This window comes from Macrotis lagotis, chromosome 1 (genome assembly GCF_037893015.1).
Source record: "Macrotis lagotis isolate mMagLag1 chromosome 1, bilby.v1.9.chrom.fasta, whole genome shotgun sequence".
Taxonomy (NCBI): domain Eukaryota; kingdom Metazoa; phylum Chordata; class Mammalia; order Peramelemorphia; family Peramelidae; genus Macrotis; species Macrotis lagotis.
In genome coordinates, this window is record NC_133658.1 from 196,750,179 (window position 1) to 196,769,499 (window position 19,321).

The 19,321-nt window shown below is 34.9% G+C and overlaps 1 pseudogene; it reads left to right on the top strand.

Annotated features, from left to right (window-relative positions):
• Positions 1–2,022: 2,022 nt before the first annotated feature.
• LOC141515035 (ornithine decarboxylase pseudogene) lies at positions 2,023–3,374 on the top strand (annotated as a pseudogene).
• Positions 3,375–19,321: the final 15,947 nt, after the last annotated feature.

A 19,321-nucleotide genomic window follows, 5' to 3' on the forward strand; every position in this document is an offset into this window, starting at 1 on the left:
TGTCAAAGACACTTAAGGAAATCTTTAGAATTCAAGCTTTGTTGACTGGAATATGAAAGTGATAATGAAATTCTCAAAATACTTTTTTTCAAGAACTGAGATGACAATTAAGATTATGATGGTAGTTGAAAGAAGTTTTGTCTTCACAATTGATGGAGTGGATCCCGAGTCTGAATTTTAGCACAGTGCCTGCACACTGTCAACATTTAATAAATAGCTATTGACTAGCTTACTAACCAAAATGAAAGCATTTGGCAAAACTTTCAAGCTCTAAAATTGAATCTCTGATCCTTCTCAGTGCATAAGAGCTAGAGATGAAACAGGTTTATAATTAAAGACCTTAAATACTGTTTTAATGAAATTGAAGCAGAGAAGGATAACTAACATTTCCCAATAGGTAACAAAATCATAACTGATCAAATAAAAAATCAGTAATACTTGATCACAAGGACAGGGGACTAAATCAACCTAAATATTTATACTGAGTAAGAATTTTAGTTTTTAATAAGAAAATCCCTGATATAATGCAGTTTATAATGCATTACTCACATCAGTCAAACAACTATTTATGTGACTACCAGGAGCAGAATTATAAGGACTGAAAATTCTGTGTGGGAATGCCAATTATACTGTGTAAATGGGCTTTAGAATTTTTTACATAGTACAATATTAGCATGCAATGCTGACTTCAATAAGTCTCTAACTTTATTGATGTTTTCCTCTCAAGGTTAACAAAAATGATATTTCCAGAAAGATGTGCTTCCCCCAGAAGTTAAGAGCAGCAAATGACTAGATGTTGAAAGAAAGCACTTTTAGATGTTGCAAGAAGAAATAACCTGACAATTATAACTATCCAAATATTGAACAGTTTATTTAAAGAAGTGGTAGGTTCTACCTACCTTCTGCAAAAGTAAATAGTCATATGCACACAATTTAAGTGATTAAACTCAGGCTGTTTATGATTTTATAAATAGTTTTAATCTATATATTTCTAAATGTCAACCTATGATTTGATACATGCCCAGATCACCTAAGATAGAGCAATCCCTATGGGAAATAATTGGATCCTTTTTGGGGGAAGAGAGTAGCAATGGCATTACTACATTTTGGGGATCAATCTCTTTTTAACTGATGGTATAGAAAGAATTAGCTGCTCTTTTAAGTCTGTCTCAATAAGAATAAACTCTTGCATTCCATCATTCTATCATTCATATATAGCACATGACTCCTTGTGCTAAGTGGGGAAATGCGTGGCCCTACCCCAGTCCTCTTTTAAATCCTTAGATCCTGAGATGAGATTTGCACTTATTTCCTTTTTTCTTTACATTTTCAAATTCAAGGAGTAATGTCTTTGATAGTACAAAATATTCAAAATCATGTAATACCCTATGTGAGAAAAAAATACAAATTCAACTCTTTACCTTGATACTTTCAAAAATTTTCCCTTTTAGTCATCACCAGGAAAAGATAAACTTGATGTTATCCAATAACTAAAATTTTTCACATTCAATTTTTGACTCGAGTCAATAATAAAAGTTTTACTTTTCCACTTTTTTAGTAGAGCTAATATAATCATAGATTGCCTGCAACTGCTCTGAATGAAAAATTAGGGTCTCTCTATTACATATTTAAAGAAGTAGGTTCACCAAACCTATCTTGAAGATTGGTAGCAGGCAAAGCTAATTATACATGTTCTTAGAACTGGTATCACAATACATGGCCTTTCATTAGAAAGTGGATACCACTGCCACCACTGCCACCGCTGCCAGCTTCTCTGCCACCAGCTCTCATGCCACCTCGGCCAGTGGCTTGGTGTGGCTCCCCCAGCTGGCCGGGAGGTGGACGAACAGGGGCAGAGGTTGGGGGACCATCTCCATGGGGGCTGCCTGCTCCGTCCTTTCAGTGTAACCGCTGCACTGAAGGCACAATCGTAGCCTTAACGGGACTTTTTTTCCCCCTGAAGAACTGCCTTGGGTGCACAGGTGGAAATAGCCTGTCTTTAAATTCCATCTCTTAGTTTTTCTGTTTTGTTGCACTTTAGAAGAATATCAAGAAACCATGAACAACTTTAGCAATGATGAATTTAACTTCAGTTTCCTTGATGAAGACTTTACAGCTAAGGATATTCTGGACCAGAAAATTAATGAAGTTTCTTCTTCTGATGATAAAGATGCCTTCTATGTTGCTGACCTTGGTGACATTCTAAAGAAACATACAGTGGAGACACTTGCTACTATTGGAGCAGGTTTTGATTGTGCTAGCAAGACTGAAATACAAATAGTACAGTGTTGGGGTGCCTCCAGAGATGATAATCTATGCAAATGCATGCAAACAAGTGTCACAAATTAAGTATGCAGCCAACAATGGTGTGCAAATTATGACTTTTGATAGTGTAGTAGAGCTAATGAAAGTTGCCAGATCCCATCCAAAGGCAAAGCTGGTTTTGAGGATTGCCACTCATGACTCCAAAGCCATCTGTCGGCTAAGTGTTAAATTTGGTGCCACTCTCAAAACTAGTAGGCTACTCCTTGAACGAGCAAAGGAACTGAATATTGATGTTATTGGAGTCAGTTTCCATGTGGGAAGTTGGTTGTACCGATCCAGAAACGTATGTCCAAGCAGTTTCTGATGTCCGATGTGTCTTTGACATGGTGGTAGAATTTGGTTTCAATGTGTATCTTCTTGATATTGGTGGTGGCTTTCCTGGCTCTGAAGATGCAAAGCTTAAGTTTAAAGAGATCACAAGTGTAATCAATCCAGCATTGGACAAGTATTTTCCTTCTGACTCTGGTGTGAGAATCATAATTGAACCAGGCAGATACTATGTTGCATCAGCTTTCACACTTGTAGTTAATATCATTGCTAAAAATCTTGTATTAAAGGAACAGACAGGCTCTGATGATGAAGATGAGGCAAATGACCAAACATTTATGTACTATGTAAATGATGGAGTATATGGATCATTTAATTGAATCCTATTTGATCATGTACATGTTAAACCTATTCTTCAAAATAGATCCAAACCAGATGAAAAGTATTACTCTACTAGCATATGGGGACTAACATGTGATGGCCTTGATCGAATTGTTGAACGCTGTGATTTGCCAGAAATGCATGTGGGAGATTGGATGCTATTTGAAAACATGGGTGCTTATACTGTTGCTGCTGCTTCTACTTTCAATGGATTCCAGAGACCTACTATCTATTATGTTATGTCTGGGCCAGCGTGTCAACGCATGCAACAAATCAAGACCCAAGGTTTTCCAGCAGAAGTAGAGGATCAGGATAGCAACACTTTGCCATTATCTTGTGCTTGGGAAAGTGGAATGGAACATCACTCAACAACTTGTACTTCAGCTAGTATTAATGTATAGATGGTTTTTGTAGCCATTAATTGCAAGTTTAGCTTGTATTAGAGCATTTTGGGGAACCATTATCTTAATTCCTACTAGAGTTTTTAAATGTTTTAAGAATAGGGTTGGCACAAATGCAACAATATGGAAGACTTAGAGATGAGGTCACACTTATCTGTGTTCCTATGGAAACTATTTGAATATTTGTTTTATATGGATTTTTATTCATTTTTCAAATATGCTTCTAAAGATTGCCCTCACCTGCTAAGCAAGCATTTGTCGCTTGTACAATGGCAGAATGGGATTGAGTTTAGTGTTGTGACCTGTTTTAAAATAAAAAAAAAAGTATATTGGGGAAAAAAAGAAAGTGTATATGGAAAACTATATTCTTTATGTATAGATCCTTAATTATGATATATATATATATATATATATGTATGTAAATTTGTCATGAATTTAATCAATCCAGGCTTTCCCCATCAAATGCATATATATTTCAATGTCTAGTATGAGATAGTAAACTCCATTCCAAAACAGGTTATATTTTTCTCATCTAGGGACATAGTAGAATGCCATATTCTATTGAATGTAACAAACTTGGGTTCCACTTTATTTAATAAATTCTTCCTCTTAAATTCCAAACATTGTATATGAGGGGATATGATCCATACTCTTTGTGATTAACTTCTGCCTATAATAGAGGTATGATCAATTCTTTAATCAACCAGAACATTTGTTAAGCATCTACTATGAACCAGACAAAAAGTTAAATTGTTATATATTAGTTAACATTATAAGTAAGGAGGCAAAAATATATATTTGAATACATAGAGAATAATTATAAAGAGAAAAAATACAAATAAAAATCAAATGATTCAGTTGAAATTAGCATGTAAAGATGGCACTAATATTTGGAGGAAAAATTAAAGGTCTCATACAAAATGTAGTTATTGAACTTTGGCTTAAAGGGAAATAAAATTTTTCTCTGATGGAGGAAAAGAGGGAGTGGATTCTAGACTTGAAAAATTACTAAGGAAGAAACAGGTGATGTAGTTTCATTTATGAGAAACAGAGAGAAGTTTAAGTTTTCTGGATCAAAGTAATGTAAGTAGAATAATATATTTTTCTACAGAATTAGATTGGAACAATAATGTAAAGAGATTTAAAGACTAAACAGTTCAAAAATGGCACTAATGGAGTTTATTGAAGCAGAGAATTAAATAATCATTTAAGGAAAAGGCAATAGTATGGATGGTAGACGGAGAGATAAAAAACCTTGTGGAAGGAAGAACTAGAAAGTTATTGCAATATTCTAGGCAAGTGGTGATAAAGGTGTAAACCATTATTTTTATAATCTGAATAGAGAGGAGTTATGCATGAAATACATTAAATATAATTATATTTGCTGCTACCAGACAATATGTTCAATAATTATTAGTGGGGTGACACAAATTTTACCTGTCAATCAAAAAAATTTTTCATTAATTCATTCTTCAAATAATTGTCAATGTAAGTGAAAATTTTGTATAATGTAATCAAATGCATGGAGCTAATATAAATAATTCATCTTCAGTGTAGTTCAGATCATGTCATTACCTTTTGCAACAAATTACAATGGTTACCTGATATCTCTATGATCAATATAAATTTATCAGTTTGATATTGATAACATTTTAGCCCGAAATCTACATCTTCACTCTTATTACATGTTCATTTTCTTTATATACACACTTTCTTTATGTAAACACAAACTGAAATGCCTTATTCATAGCACTCTATTTCTCACATTCATGATTTTGTCAATACAAGTTCCCATACTATTTCCCTTCTATCTTAATTTCCAAACCCTAGAATTAGGTGTTAAAAATGGGTAGAATTCCTTGTCTGTAGTCAGGAAAACACCATCCTAAGTTCAAATATGATCCCAGACATTTAAAAGATATATATTCCTAGGCAAGTCACCGAACCCTGTTTGGAGAATGAAGTGGCAAAATACTTCAGTATTTGTACCAAGAAAACTACAGATGGATCACAAAAAAAATCTAATATGACTTAAAGTGACTGAACAACAAGAATCTTTAGTTTGCATCAAAATTTAGTTCAAGTATCAAGCATCCTGAGTCCTCCAACCTAGTATTTTTCTTCCCTAAATCATCTTGAATGAATATATTTTGCATATATTCAGTGGAATACTGATACATGTTTAGCTACCTTTATGGGAACAAATGAACCAACAGAAAGCATAGACAAAATTTAATTTTCATCTGCATTAGTGACATCTCTATTATTTTCTTAGTTTCATATATGTACATATATATATATATATAAATATAATATACATGGCTAATAAAACTTCAATAAACCAGGAAGTAGCATTTGTCAAATTAAAAGATATAACTACTTACTTTGAAAATTTAATAATCAGTTCTCTGGTGCTGGAATAAGCAGTTTCTATCACACTGCTGTATTTAATATACACTTCAACTAAGATTGGATGTTCCTTGAGAAAATGGATTATTTTACTTTTTATTTTTCCCCCAAAGACCATAAGATAATTTATAGATAATAAATTATGGCTATTCATTAATTGTACTTAATGTAAAGTCTCATAGGATTAAGTGACCTTGAAGAAATTTAGACATTAAGCAATCCAATCATTTTATTCAATTCAATTCAACACCTACAATATGCAAGACAAAAATTGGTTTATATAGCTTTGTCTTCCATCTATGGATTCTTAAAAAACTGGTAAATATAACTTTTTACATTTATTTTTCTAGTTCTTAATAGCTAGATGAAATAATTTGGCTAGAATCTCTTAGGAAAAACAATCCTTTTGTATACCTGGAGTTCAAATCAAAAAGCTTTTTTTCTTTCTGTGATATAAAAAAATATCAAGGAACTTTCTATTTTGGCATGCAATTTTTAAAATATTAAGATATACAGTTTGAATTATATCTGATAATGAATAGTGGTCTATTGGTGACTGAAATGCTGCTATTCTGTAACAAAACCAGGCCAGTCTAAGTCCTCTGACACCAATCAAATTCAATATCTTTAACATGAATCTACACAAGATGGAACTCATGGATCTAATTAGAAAATAAATCATTTTCCCCCAAACCTTTCCAAGTCATATTCTTCTCCTGAAAATCTTTGCCTTTATACCTTCTTGCTGATATATTTTCTGAATAAAAAAATATGCTATGATCTTATGAGTTTAGCCCATTTAAAATTTGCATTATTCTCATGTTTAGGGGAATTCATAGAATTCTAAGATTATAAAGGAAGAGACCAGATTAATAAACAGGTACTTTTCAAATATTAATTCTTATAAATTACTTTCTTACAGAAATTTATAAATTAGTTTTGTTTACCAAATTCTAGAAGTGGAGGGTACATTTAATTATATATACTTTTGTAATTCTAATTACTTCTTGTAATTCTGCCAGGTTAAAGAAAATTGCATAGTTTTCTTAGGGGGAGTATAATTTTGTATCTTGGGTGACATGTTCCCTAGACTGCATGCATAAAATCTTTTTTTCCTTTTTTTTTGAGATAAAAAACAAATCTCAGGAAAATCATTTGAAAGATTCTTTTAAATGACAGTCAAAATTGTAAAAAACATAGAGATGAGTCACAACCCTACTGTTGTGGCTTGCTTCCTTGGGGCCCACAGCGGCGACCTCCCTCCAGGAGGGGAGCTGAGAATAAGGAGTCAAGCCACTACTGCCTTATGCCTCCAGCTCAATTTTATTATTGCTTAGCTATTACATATATACTATTAGGTTTTCTGGGGTAGAACAAAGAATAATGAGGTATTTGTTAGGGGTGCAAGCGATATGTAGGCACAGCTTCTTGCATTACAGGATAGGAGGGTACCTTAGGGAGGAGATGATAAGGCACAGCTGTGTCTAGTGCCCTTGGACAGTGGGGCGGAATGTCAAGCTCCCAAGGACTCTGGCTCCCAAGGACTCCGGCTCACCTTATCTCTCAGGGAGGCAAGTCAGCTCCTGAGACTGTCCAGGTGGCGGTTTACTTGGAGATGATTTGTGTCATGGCTGTTAGAATAGCCTGTGTACCCACACCCTACTCAATTTTTTTCAGTGCATTATCAATGTTCTAATAATAAAATAAAAATTTCTTAGATTATTCAAATATTTAAGGCTCTTTGCAATGTAACCCTAGCAAACTTCCTATTCAGATTTAACATTAATCACCTTTAAGCTTTCTGTATCTAGTCAAAATGATCCACCTACATATCTTTTGCATAGTCTGTTTCACGCCTCCCCTAGACCCTCATTTCTTTCATTTGGATTTTTGAGTTTCATATAGCGTTCAAATTAGCAGAAACATTTTCTGATACTCATTATTGCAACCTCTCTCACTCTCCTCAAATTATCTTTATCTGCTCAAATGCTATATTAATTCAATAAAATATAAGATCCTTTGAGTGCAAAGAAATTTGTTTTGATTTTGTATTCATATAAGATTAGACAATGCCTTTTACTTTCTACTTGCTGATTACATCATCCATCCGTATTTAGCTACTGCTTAACCATCTGAAAAATTATGTGCAATAGGACAATGTACTTGCAAAAGCTACAGTCAAGTCTACAAGTCAATTATTCTTTTTCATTCAGAATATTACATGTTTCTTGGCTATAAATTCCAACAGGGACATCTAGATTTAATGTCCTTTGTAGAGTCTGGAACAATCATAAAAGCTCAAGAGCCTAATTTTCCATATGAGGATATTGAGGCTCGATGAGAACAAATCACAAAGTTACAAAATGAAAAGGGAGTAAAAAAGAAGGCAGGATTCAGAAGTGTTTATTTTTACCCATCTCAATGTCCCTTCTATTAAAAAGTCTCCACAAAATTAGTGCTATTATATGTTTAAAACCCAATTTTATAAAAATATATATTTTCTCTAATCACAAGAAAATACTCACAAACACTGAGAAAATCTTTATATTTGTTCCCAAATTGGCCCTTACTTGAATTACTTTTACCTGCTTCTCTTCAGTCATCAAGCCTTCTTTGTAACCTTCTTTCTACCACCCCAACATCTTGGACATCACTTCTGTGAAAGATAAAATTGTAAATACCTTAAAATACAGGGTTACAACAAAATTGACAGAAAGTAAAAATAGACATGAAGTTTCATTCTCCGAGATTTACCAGCTAAACCTCAACATGGAAGTCATTACAAAAATGACCACACTTCAAATGTGAGTTAGTTAATCTTTTGTGTAAAAACAGAGAATAGGAAAAATTATTAACATCCTTTGGGTGACCTGACAATGAAGGTTGTGCAACATCTTTGCCCAGAGCTATTACTCAGAGACTATCATCCTTGTAAAATTCTATCTGACCTCTTGCTGTCTCTTCTTGGCCGCGAATGTCTCCCAGCATCCTGATCATTGTTTGCCTGAGTTTGTAATTAATATTGGGTAAGACACCTAAGAGCTTTAATCTTTTATTAGCATGGCAAGGTGACTGATGTGAAGGCTGAGTCGTCCCTAAAGAAACATATGTTTTGACCAGGGCTGTAGCTATGAGAGTCTTATACTTTTGACACTTCATAATTTATTGAGAAAATAGAAGTTATTTTATTGTGAGTTTCTTCAATTTTTATTAAAATCTTCCAACTGCACTTTCCATTTACTTCATTTTCACTTTAGTTTCCATGGAGTGTTTGTCCTCTTCTCAACAAGACCACATCATACAAACAAAAAAAAGCTCACTGGATTTTCCATGCCTTTAATCTACTATCCAAAGGGAAGAGAAGGAAACACTATCTAAATGCCTAATATGTGTCACACACAGAGGTTAGGACGCACTTTGAATAACAAATAGAGCATTTTTTATTTGGTCTTGCATCCAATGGGCAGCCACAGGAGTTTATTGAGTAAGAGATTCAGATATTTAGACCTAAATTTAAGGAATATTACTTAAATGGCAGGATGGAATATAATTTGCTGTGGCCTCAAGGATAGCTCCTAGGTGGTAAGCCTGAGGATCTGGGAGACTGGTGCTACCCTTTATAGTAATAATAAGAATAAAAATAGGGAATGATTTAGGTGAAAAGAGAATGATTTCCAATTTGAACATATTGGGTTTGAGCTATCTATTTAATATCCATTTTGAGATGGACAATAGATAATTAGAAATGTAAGATAGAAGGTCAGCAGAAATATTAAGAACGCCGAGTACATAGATTTGAGAATCATAAGCACAGATATAATAAATAAGTGGAAGCAAATTTCATTAACAAATAAAATAATATAAACAGGGAAAGGCAAGTTGCATGAAATATCTTAATGGAAAAAGGCAACTTTTTGATCATAGGTCTGAGGTTTAGGAGTAAAGGAATGATGAGTTAATTGTGACTATGGAAGACTATTTTTTTTTCAGAAGAATAAGAATGAATTCAAGGGATGGTGAAGTATCACTTCATATTATAATACATTCATTAAAAAATCAAGAACCAGGGGAGGTAAAGATAAGATATCAATTAAATAAAGAACAGTATAGTTTAAAGGATATCATTATTAAAGTACACTATTAAGAATTAGAAGGGGGGGGTGGTTAGGTGGTACAGTGGATAGAGCACCGGCCCTGGAGTCAGAAGTACTTGAGTTCAAATCCAGCCTCAGACACTTAAAAATTGCCTAGCTGTGTGGCCTGGGGCAAATCACATAACCCAACTGCCTTGCAAAAAAAAAAAAAAAAGAATTAGAAGAGGAGACTCTCATTCTAAGGAATAAGTTCAAGGATATAACTTGGCCAAGAAATATTGCTAATATGGGACTTCAGTTAACACTCATTGAAATTTCTTGTTATGAAACAAGGAAAGGATTAATTTATTTTATTAAGGAAATTAACTCTTCAATAGCATTTTGAGCAAACATGATGGAATGCTATTCTTTATCCAATGATCACTAGTATGGGTGAGTTGACTGGAGAGGTGGAAATAGTGGTAACACATAATTACTATATTTTTTTGAAATTATGAAGGATCAAGAAGAAGTAAAAGACATGTATATTATGATATGCATATTGTATTTCAAGAAATGAGAATTCAAAAACAATCATTTCCTTACCGTGACCCCACAAAAAAAATTGTATATATATATATATATATATATATATATATATATATATATATATATACATGAATATATTATAAGCAAAAATAGATCCAGGTGAAAGTTCAAGATTAAAAGAGTTGAGGAATTTTCTAGAATAAAATCCTAATGTAAGAAGAGAAAAACTCTGATTACATAGAAAAGTGGATATATTCAAAAATTAGATCATTGTAGGTTCATAGGAAACTTATTAACCAATACATTTTCAAACATTTCAAATAGAAATCAAAATTTTTTCTCAGCAATAAAATGAAAATGAAGAGATAAAATTAAGGGTGACTTAAAAATTTGGCTTACTCCTACGCGAATAACCTGATTCTTAAATTCAGAAAATACTACATCCAATGATAAATATTAGAGCAGGTAAATAGGGGAAGAAGCTTGTTTATTTTTAATATAAATTGGGAGAATGAAAAAATAAAATAATGTCTGGTGATACTGCTTGAATTAGAGAAGGCAATGAAAATACATGATAGAGAAAAGATAATTATTGAAACCCTTATCTTGTTTATTTTTATATGACAATAATTAATTTGGAGTTAAAATAAAAAAATTTGTAAAACTCCAAATAAATAAAATTGTTCTAAAAAAGGGAAGATTATATTTTTGTAAATGTTCATTTATACCACTTAGATTATCATATTTACTGTCACAGAGTTGGACAAAATAACCCTGAATTATTTCTTAAATTTCCTCTTCATTGGTGGTGAGTTCACCCTTTTCATTTATGATACTAGCATTTTTTTTCTCCTTTCATTTTTTTTTAATCAAATTGACCAGAAGTTTATCAATTGTATTGTTCTTTCACAATATCAACTCTTAGTCTTATTTATTAGTTCAATAGTTTTATTGGTTTTCATTTTATTAAATTCTTTAATTTTAAAAATTTCCAATTTGTTATTTAATTGTGGATTTTTAATTAGTTCCTTAATTTTTTTAAGTTGCACATTTAGTTCATTGATTTCCTCTTTCTCTAATTTTATCCCCTTTCTCTTTGCCCCTATTCCTTCCCTTCCTTCTGTTATTTCCCCTTTTCTTCCCCCTCTCCTTTGCCCTTTTTAATACTTGAAAGGTAAAATGAGTTTCTTAACTTAACTGAGTGTATGTATGTTAACTTTAAGCCCAATTGGATGAGAGTAACATTCAGTCATTTCTCACCTCTTCCCTTTTTCCCTTGTATTGCAATAGGTCATTTGTACCTGTTAATTTAATGATATTTACCCCATTCAATCTCTTCCATCCTCCAGTCTCCTTGCTGTCCCAATTTTTAAGGAGGTATTGTTTTCAGATCCTTCTATCTGAGTCACAGAAAAGTCATGAGGATCCATCACTTCTGGCTAAGTATAATCTATCTAATAGATTTAAAATTTTCAAGAGTTATGAGAATCTTTGTCCCAAGTGGTTTTATAGCCATTTTCATCTTATGAGGTAGCAGGGTTTTTTCTTTACCCCCCCCCCCTTTTTGTTACCTTTTCATATGTCTCTTGAGTCTCCTGTTTGATGGGGAAATTTTTTATTTAGCTCTGGTGTGTTCATCAGGAAATTTTGTTAAATGTGTATCTTTTCCCCTGGAAGAAAAGTTTCAGTTTTGCTGGATAGTGGATTTCTGGCTGCACTCCAAGTTCCCTTGCTCTTTGGAATATGTTATTCCAGACTCTTCAATCCCTTAATGTTGATGCTGTCAGGTCCTGTGCAATCTTTTCTTTTTTTTCCTCTTTTTTTAATTTAAATTTATTTATTTATTCTTGTTTGTGTACAAATGATGGGGTTTTTTATAAATTACTAACATATACTTGTTTAAGAGTAAATATTATGCCCCTTCCCCCACAAAAATATAGACCTGCATGAGCTATAAAGGAAAGAGAAAATAATAATAATAATAATAGGTGAAGCCAGGTGGCGCAGTGGATGGAGCACCAGCCCTGGAGCCAGGAGCACCAGAGGCCAAATCCAGCCCCAGACAACCAGCAAACACCCAGCTGTGTGACCCCAGGCAAGCCATACCAGCCCTATTGCCCTGCAACACCCCCCTAAAATTAAAAAGACACAAAATAAAATAAAATGATAATAACAATAGTAATAGTAGGAGAAACCAGGTGGTGCAGTGGACAGAGCACTAGACCTGGAGCCAGGAGCACTCGGGTCCAAATGCAGCCTCAGTCTCCTGACAATCTCCCAGCATTGCAGCCCCAGGCAAGCCACATAACCCCATTTGTCCTGCAAGCCCCCAAATAATAATAACAACAATAATAATAATAATAATAACAATAACAATAATAATGTTAATAAAAATAACAATAATAATAAATATGCTACAGTCTGTGTTCCAATACCTCTAGCTCTGCATTGGGGGGATCACATTCTTTTTGATAAGTCCATCACAAAAGTTATTTCCATATTTTTGCACCATTGCCATTGCTGCTCTCAACTCCCTCCATTCATACTTCCCTACTACCATATATACTATATTTTCTCTCTCCTTTCCCTCTGTCCTTCTTCTTAAATGTGCTGTAGTTTAGCTTAGTGGCACAGCAGACAGATTCCCTGGACCTGGGGCCAAGAGGCTCCAAACCCACATACCACCCCTTAGGCACAGCATCTACCAGGCCCTATGGTCCCTGGTCATTCAATCCCAGTCCCCAGCAAGGAGTAAAAACGTAAAACGAAAATGCATTAAAGCTGAACACTCTCCCCCCATGGTCCACCCTCTCCTCCATCACACACATCCCCCCCCCTTCCCCTATCCCCCTTCTCTCCTTCTTACTCTAGATGTCTATACCCCATTGAGTATATATGCTGTTTCACTAGTTCACTAGTCAACTCTGATGAGAGCAAAGATTTCCTCATTCCCCCTTGCCTTCCGCATTTCCATATCATTGCAATAGCTCATTGTAATAAACAAAATCTTATTATATGAAATATCTGAGCCTATTCCACCTCTCCTTTTTCTTTCTCCCATTACATTTTACTTTTAGCCCTTGACTCCATTTTTACACTATATTATATATTCAAATTCAGCCCTCTCCTGTATTTCATCTATAAAAACTCCTTCTACCTGCTCTATTAAATGAGAAGGTTCATATGAGTATTATCAATATCATTTATTTTATTTATTATCATATGAGTATTATCAATATCATTTTTCTATACAGGGATACATGTAGTCTGGCATCATTAAGTCCCTCATATTTTACCTTTCTCCACTCTCCATGGTTCACCTGAGTCCTGTATTTGAAGATCAAACCTGTTCTGCTCTCGCCATTCTAACAGGAACATTTGAAATTCTCCTGGTTCATTGAAAGTACATCCCTTTTCCCTGGAAGAAGAAGTTCAGTTTTTCTGGGTAGCTGATGCCTGGTTGCATTCCTAGCTCTTTTGCCTTCCAGAATATTATATTCCAAGCCATACTAGTTTTTAATATAGTTGCTGTTAAGTCCTGTGTGATACTGACTGCAGCTTCACAATATTTGAATTGTGTCCTTCTAGCTGCTTCTAATATTTTCTCTTTGATTTGGGAGTTCTGGACCTTGGCTATAATATTTCTGTGGATTTTTTTGGATCTCTTTCTTGGGGAGATCAGTGGATTCTCTCAATTTCTATTTTGCCCTCTGCTTCTTGGATATCAGGGAAATTTTCTTGTAGTAATTCTTTGAAAATCATGTCAAGGCTCTTTTCCTGATCATGACTTTCAGGTATTCCAATAATTTTTAAATTATCTTTCCTGAATCTGTTTTACATTATCAGTTGTTTTTTCAATGAGATGTTTCACATTTTCTTCTAATTTTTCATTCTTTTGATTTTGAAGTATTGTGTCTTGATTTCTCATGAAATCAGCAGCCTCTCTCAGTTCCATTCTACAACTTAAGTATTTGTTTTCCTCAGAGAACTTTCTTATTTCTTTTTCCATCTGGCCAGTTCTGCTTTTTAAAGCATTCTTCTCCTCAAAAACTTTTTGAACTGTTTTTTCCATTTGATCTATACTGGTTTTAACATGTTATTTTCTTTAGCATTTTTTGGATCTCCTTGACTAAGCTGCTGAAATCCTTTACATGTTTTTCCTACATCTCTTTCATTTCTTTTCCCAATTTTTCTTCTATCTCCTTCACTTGATTTTCAAAGTCTTTTTTGAGCTCTGTCATAGCCTGAGCCTAAATTCTGTTTTTCTTGGAGTCTTTAACTGTGAGAGTTTGTACTTCCTCATCTTCAGATTGACTATTTTGATCCTTCTTGGGATCATAGGCAAAGTATTTCTAAATGGTGTTCCTCTTTTTTCTCTGTTTCCTCATTTCCCCAGCCTGTGCCTGGTCTTGAAGTGCTTCCTGATCTTTTGAGTATTATTGGGACCCCCCCCTCCCAAGGCTTTCCATGTGTGAGTCTCTGTCTTGCCTCCTGGTTTGTGAATGAGCACAAGTGCACCCCTCTGCCACAGGGCTGAGGTGGGGTGGGGCCCTGCTATTCTATGCGGGGTCTAGACTGCAATAAGGATCTGAATGGGATCAGAGTCTCAGATTCCTTTTCTAGGGACAGAGAATAGACCTTGGAAGTCTCTCTCCCCTCCCCTCCCTAGGCTCAGCACTCACATCTGGGGGGATCCTGCCTACCTGCTTTGCCTGCTTCCAGTTCCTGGGTCTGGGCTGCTGCTGCCACACTCACTAAATGCCCTGAGGGCTGGGCTTCACCTGCTTGCTCTGGCAGAGGTGCTTCCCCAGCTGGCCACCAAGTTTTTCCCGCTGCTCCCTGGGTGTAGGTTAGGAAACTGCCCCTGCTGCTGTGAGCTGCAACTCCCAGTGCCCTGGGTCTACCTTTGGGAGACTGAAGTTCCTTCACTCTGGTGGCAACCCCTCCAACCCCGTGAATCCAAGCCTTTCCACTCTTTTCCAGTTTACCTTGGTCTGGAGAACTGCCTCACTGGATCCCTATGTGGATTCTCTCTCTCAAAAATTTAGTTGGAGTCCTTATTTTATAAGTTTGGAAATATCAGAGAGAGAACACCAAAGAGATGATCCTCTCCTGTCACCATCTTGGCTCTGCCCCCAGTTTCCTCGTTTATGTAAAATCCTTTCTATGGCTTCTTGGTATCTAAATTGTTTCTTTCTGGCTGCTTGCAGGGTTTTCTGTTTTATTTGATAGTTCTGGAATTTTGCTATAATATTCCTTGATGTTTTCATTTTAGTATCCCTTTCCAGAGGGGGTAGATATATTCTTTTAAAAACTGTTTTGCCCTCTGCTTCCATGATATTAGGGCAGTGTCCTGAATCCTGTAATATTAAGTCTATGCTTTATTTGTTTAAACTACTTTCAGGAAGATCAAGATATCTTAGGTTATCTCTTCTAGATCTGTCCTAGAGGTCAGTGGATTTTCCCAATGAGGTATTTTTTGTTCACTTCTTTTTTTTCAGTTTTTTTAATTTTATTTAACTGATTCTTGTCTTATGAAATCATTAGTTTCCACAAATTCCATTCTTTTTTCTGGAGAAGAATTTTCTTCATTTACCTTATGCAACCTGTTTTCCATTTGGTCAATTCTATTTTTGAAAGATTTTTCCATTTGACCACTTGAAGTTTGTTTTTTAGGTTTTTGAAAGGCAAACAGCATTAAGTGTCTTGCCCAAGGTTACACAGCTAGGTAATTAAGTGTCTGAGACCAGATTTGAACCCCGGTACTCCTAACTCCAGGGCCAGTGCTTTATCCACGATGCTACCTAGCTGCCCAACCACTTGAAGTTTTGAGAGAATTATATTCTGTTTGCATTTGTGCAATTGAATTTTCCAAGGATTTGTTTTCTTGGTGCAAGGTGTTAATCTTCTCTTGGGTTTCTTACCGAAATTTTGAAATTGATTTTTGATCTCCTTCCTGATTTCTTCAAGGAAATCTTTATGTGCTGGAGACCAAATCATATTCTCCTCAGAGGTTTTAGATCTCTCTATATTGGGTCTTTACCTTCTAGGAATTTTTCTGTGGGCCCCCCTTTCTGCTGACATTTCTTACTTTTCTTAAAGCCATGTGTTCCTAAAACCTGGGGGTGGGTCTGGTTCACAGAGCTTTGGTGTTGGAATCGCTAGAGACTTTTCTCACTCAATTTAATAACTCCACATGGACTGGCCAGTAGGGAGTCCTAGTTGCTTTCTGTGGCATGTTTGTTATCTTGATTTGAGTCCCTTCCCCTTGAACTGGAGGGTGTGGGTGAAGCTGCTGAATACTTTTAACCTTGTACAATATGGGCTATGCCCTGGGGCAAGGAAATTACTTTCCCTATTCACAGCTAGGGGAGTTCTGCTGCCCACACCTGAGCCTGGCAGGGAGTGGGGGGGGGGGGTTGGGAGGTGTTTTGGTTCTGGGAAAAGTTCAGCTTCTGTGAAATTGACATGAAGGTATGGAGTTTGAGGTCCTCCAGACCAGAAGAATCCCATAGATGGATGACTAATGCCTCCATGCCCCAGTTGGTTCTTGAACCGTGGCTTCCACAGTCAGCACCTTCACGGCTGATCTTAGGCTAGTCTGACTTTCACTCCTCCCAGCAGGCTCTCTGCAATCTTTGTCCGGCTCACCCACAATCCTGAAGACAAACCTTGTGGTATATGTTCTTCTCCTTGCTTCTTTCTCTGGTTTTTGTTGAACAGATTTCTGTTAAGAGGTTTGTTTCATTTTATTTCTGAGGGCAAATCAGGAGACCTTATCACAGTGCTTGCCTTCTCTCCGCCATCTTGGCCAGAAGTGCCTAAACAATAATTATTAAATAACTATACTAATTTATTTGATATACCCAATGACTCCAGTTTTGGGATAAAAACTCAATATTTGACCAAAAATCTCTAGATAAAATGAAAAATAACTTGGCATAAACTAGGCATAGACCAAGATTTCATGCTTTACCAAGATAATGTTACATGATTTAGACATAATGGGAGATACCATAAGTCTATTAGAAGAGAAAGATACCATGTATCTCTCAGACCTATGGAAAAAGGGCAAATTAACTCCTTGACATGAGATAGAGAACATTATGAAATACAAATTGTATAATAAAATTACAATAAGCTGATTTTTTTCACAAACAAAACCTATCTAAGTTTAAATGGAAAATACAAAGATGGGAACATTTTTTTTATACCTAGTGTTTCTGATAAATGCTAGATTTCTTAAATATATGGAGAATAGATTCAAATTATTAAGAACACAAATTATTTCACAAATGATAAATGTTCAAAGGATATGAACTGACAGTTTTCAGATGAAGTCATCAAAGCTGCCCATATAGAAAAAAGATGCTCAAAATCACTATTGATTAGAGAAATGGAAGTTAAAACATCTCTTAGATACCACCTCACACCTATCAATTGCCTTAGATGATAGAAAAGGAAAAAATGATAAATGTTACAGGGCACATGACAAAACTGAGTTTCTAATGGACTATTATTGGAGTCATAAATTAATCCAAAGAACTATGAAACTGTTCATACCCTTTGGTGCATCAATACTTTCTTTGATCTATATCTCAAAGAAATCATAAAAAAAGGAAAAACCCACACATACAAGCATATTTATATCAGCTTTGTTATTGTTGGTAAAGACTTAGAAACTGAGGGGATACTCATGCATTGGGAAATTGCTAAAGAAGTTAAGCTATATGAATGTGATGGAATATTGAACAGAAAAATTTCAGGAAAAGCCAGTAAGTCATATGAATTAAAACTGTGTGAGGTAAGCAGAACAAGGAGAGTATTTTACACAATAACAGCAATATTCTGTGATGGCTAATTTTGATAGACTACAATCTTCTCAGCAATACAGTGATTAAACACAATTTCAAAAGACATGTGATGGAAAAATGTTGTCCATGACTAATTTGGAATTGTGTTTAACATGATATTATATATATAAAACTTTATCATATTATTTGCTGTATTATGGAGTGGGGAGGGGAGGGGAGGGGAGAGGGAGGGAGAGAGAGAGATTGGTATTACTGAAAATGAATAGTGGAAATCATCTTTCTACGTAAAAGAAAAAATAACACAAAATAAACACAGAAATAAATAATATTGTTTATTGTAAACTTCTGTGTTTCATTCCTTATCTTATTGTGATTTATTATTATTATTGTTATTATTATTATTATTATTCTAATAAGAGATTTCCCAGATATGGTTTTGCGATATGCACTACTAACTATTTAAAAATTCCATTGATTCCAAACTTTTCTAATATTTTTAAGAGAAAGGGATGTTGTATTGTGCTAAAGTCTTTTCTCTTCATATCATGTAAAATCATGTAATTTTTGTTGTTATCCACATGGTAAATTATGCTGATCCCGGTCAATATTCCTGGTTTGAATTCTACCAAGTCATTTGTAAGAGACTGTTGAGGGTCACAGGAAGGTCATCGCATGACCTGGAAGGACTTAAAGGTCCTCTTGCCCAGGAATATCAATGGCCTGATCACCTGAGTGGGCTCTCGGGTTCTTCTCATCTGTTCCTTATGTTTTGACACTTCCTGGAGCATTGAGTCTAAACACTAAAGCAGTGATAGCAACATTGTGTGAGAAATACTAGCCTGAAGAAATAAAGTTTATCACCTGCTGTTTGCAAGCATGTAGGCTTTGTTTGATTTGCTGATTGGAGAACATCACGTGAACTGGAAGTAAATCAGGGACTAAGAGGATATTTAAGCTCTGGCATTATGTAAAATAATTGGAGAACTTGTCATCTTTGTCTCCTGGCTCTTCAATGTTTCTCTGAGACAAGTATTAGTTATAAGTAATGGCTAAGTTGTCCAGCAGGCATGTAGCAGTTTTATGTGATATTTCTGATATATTA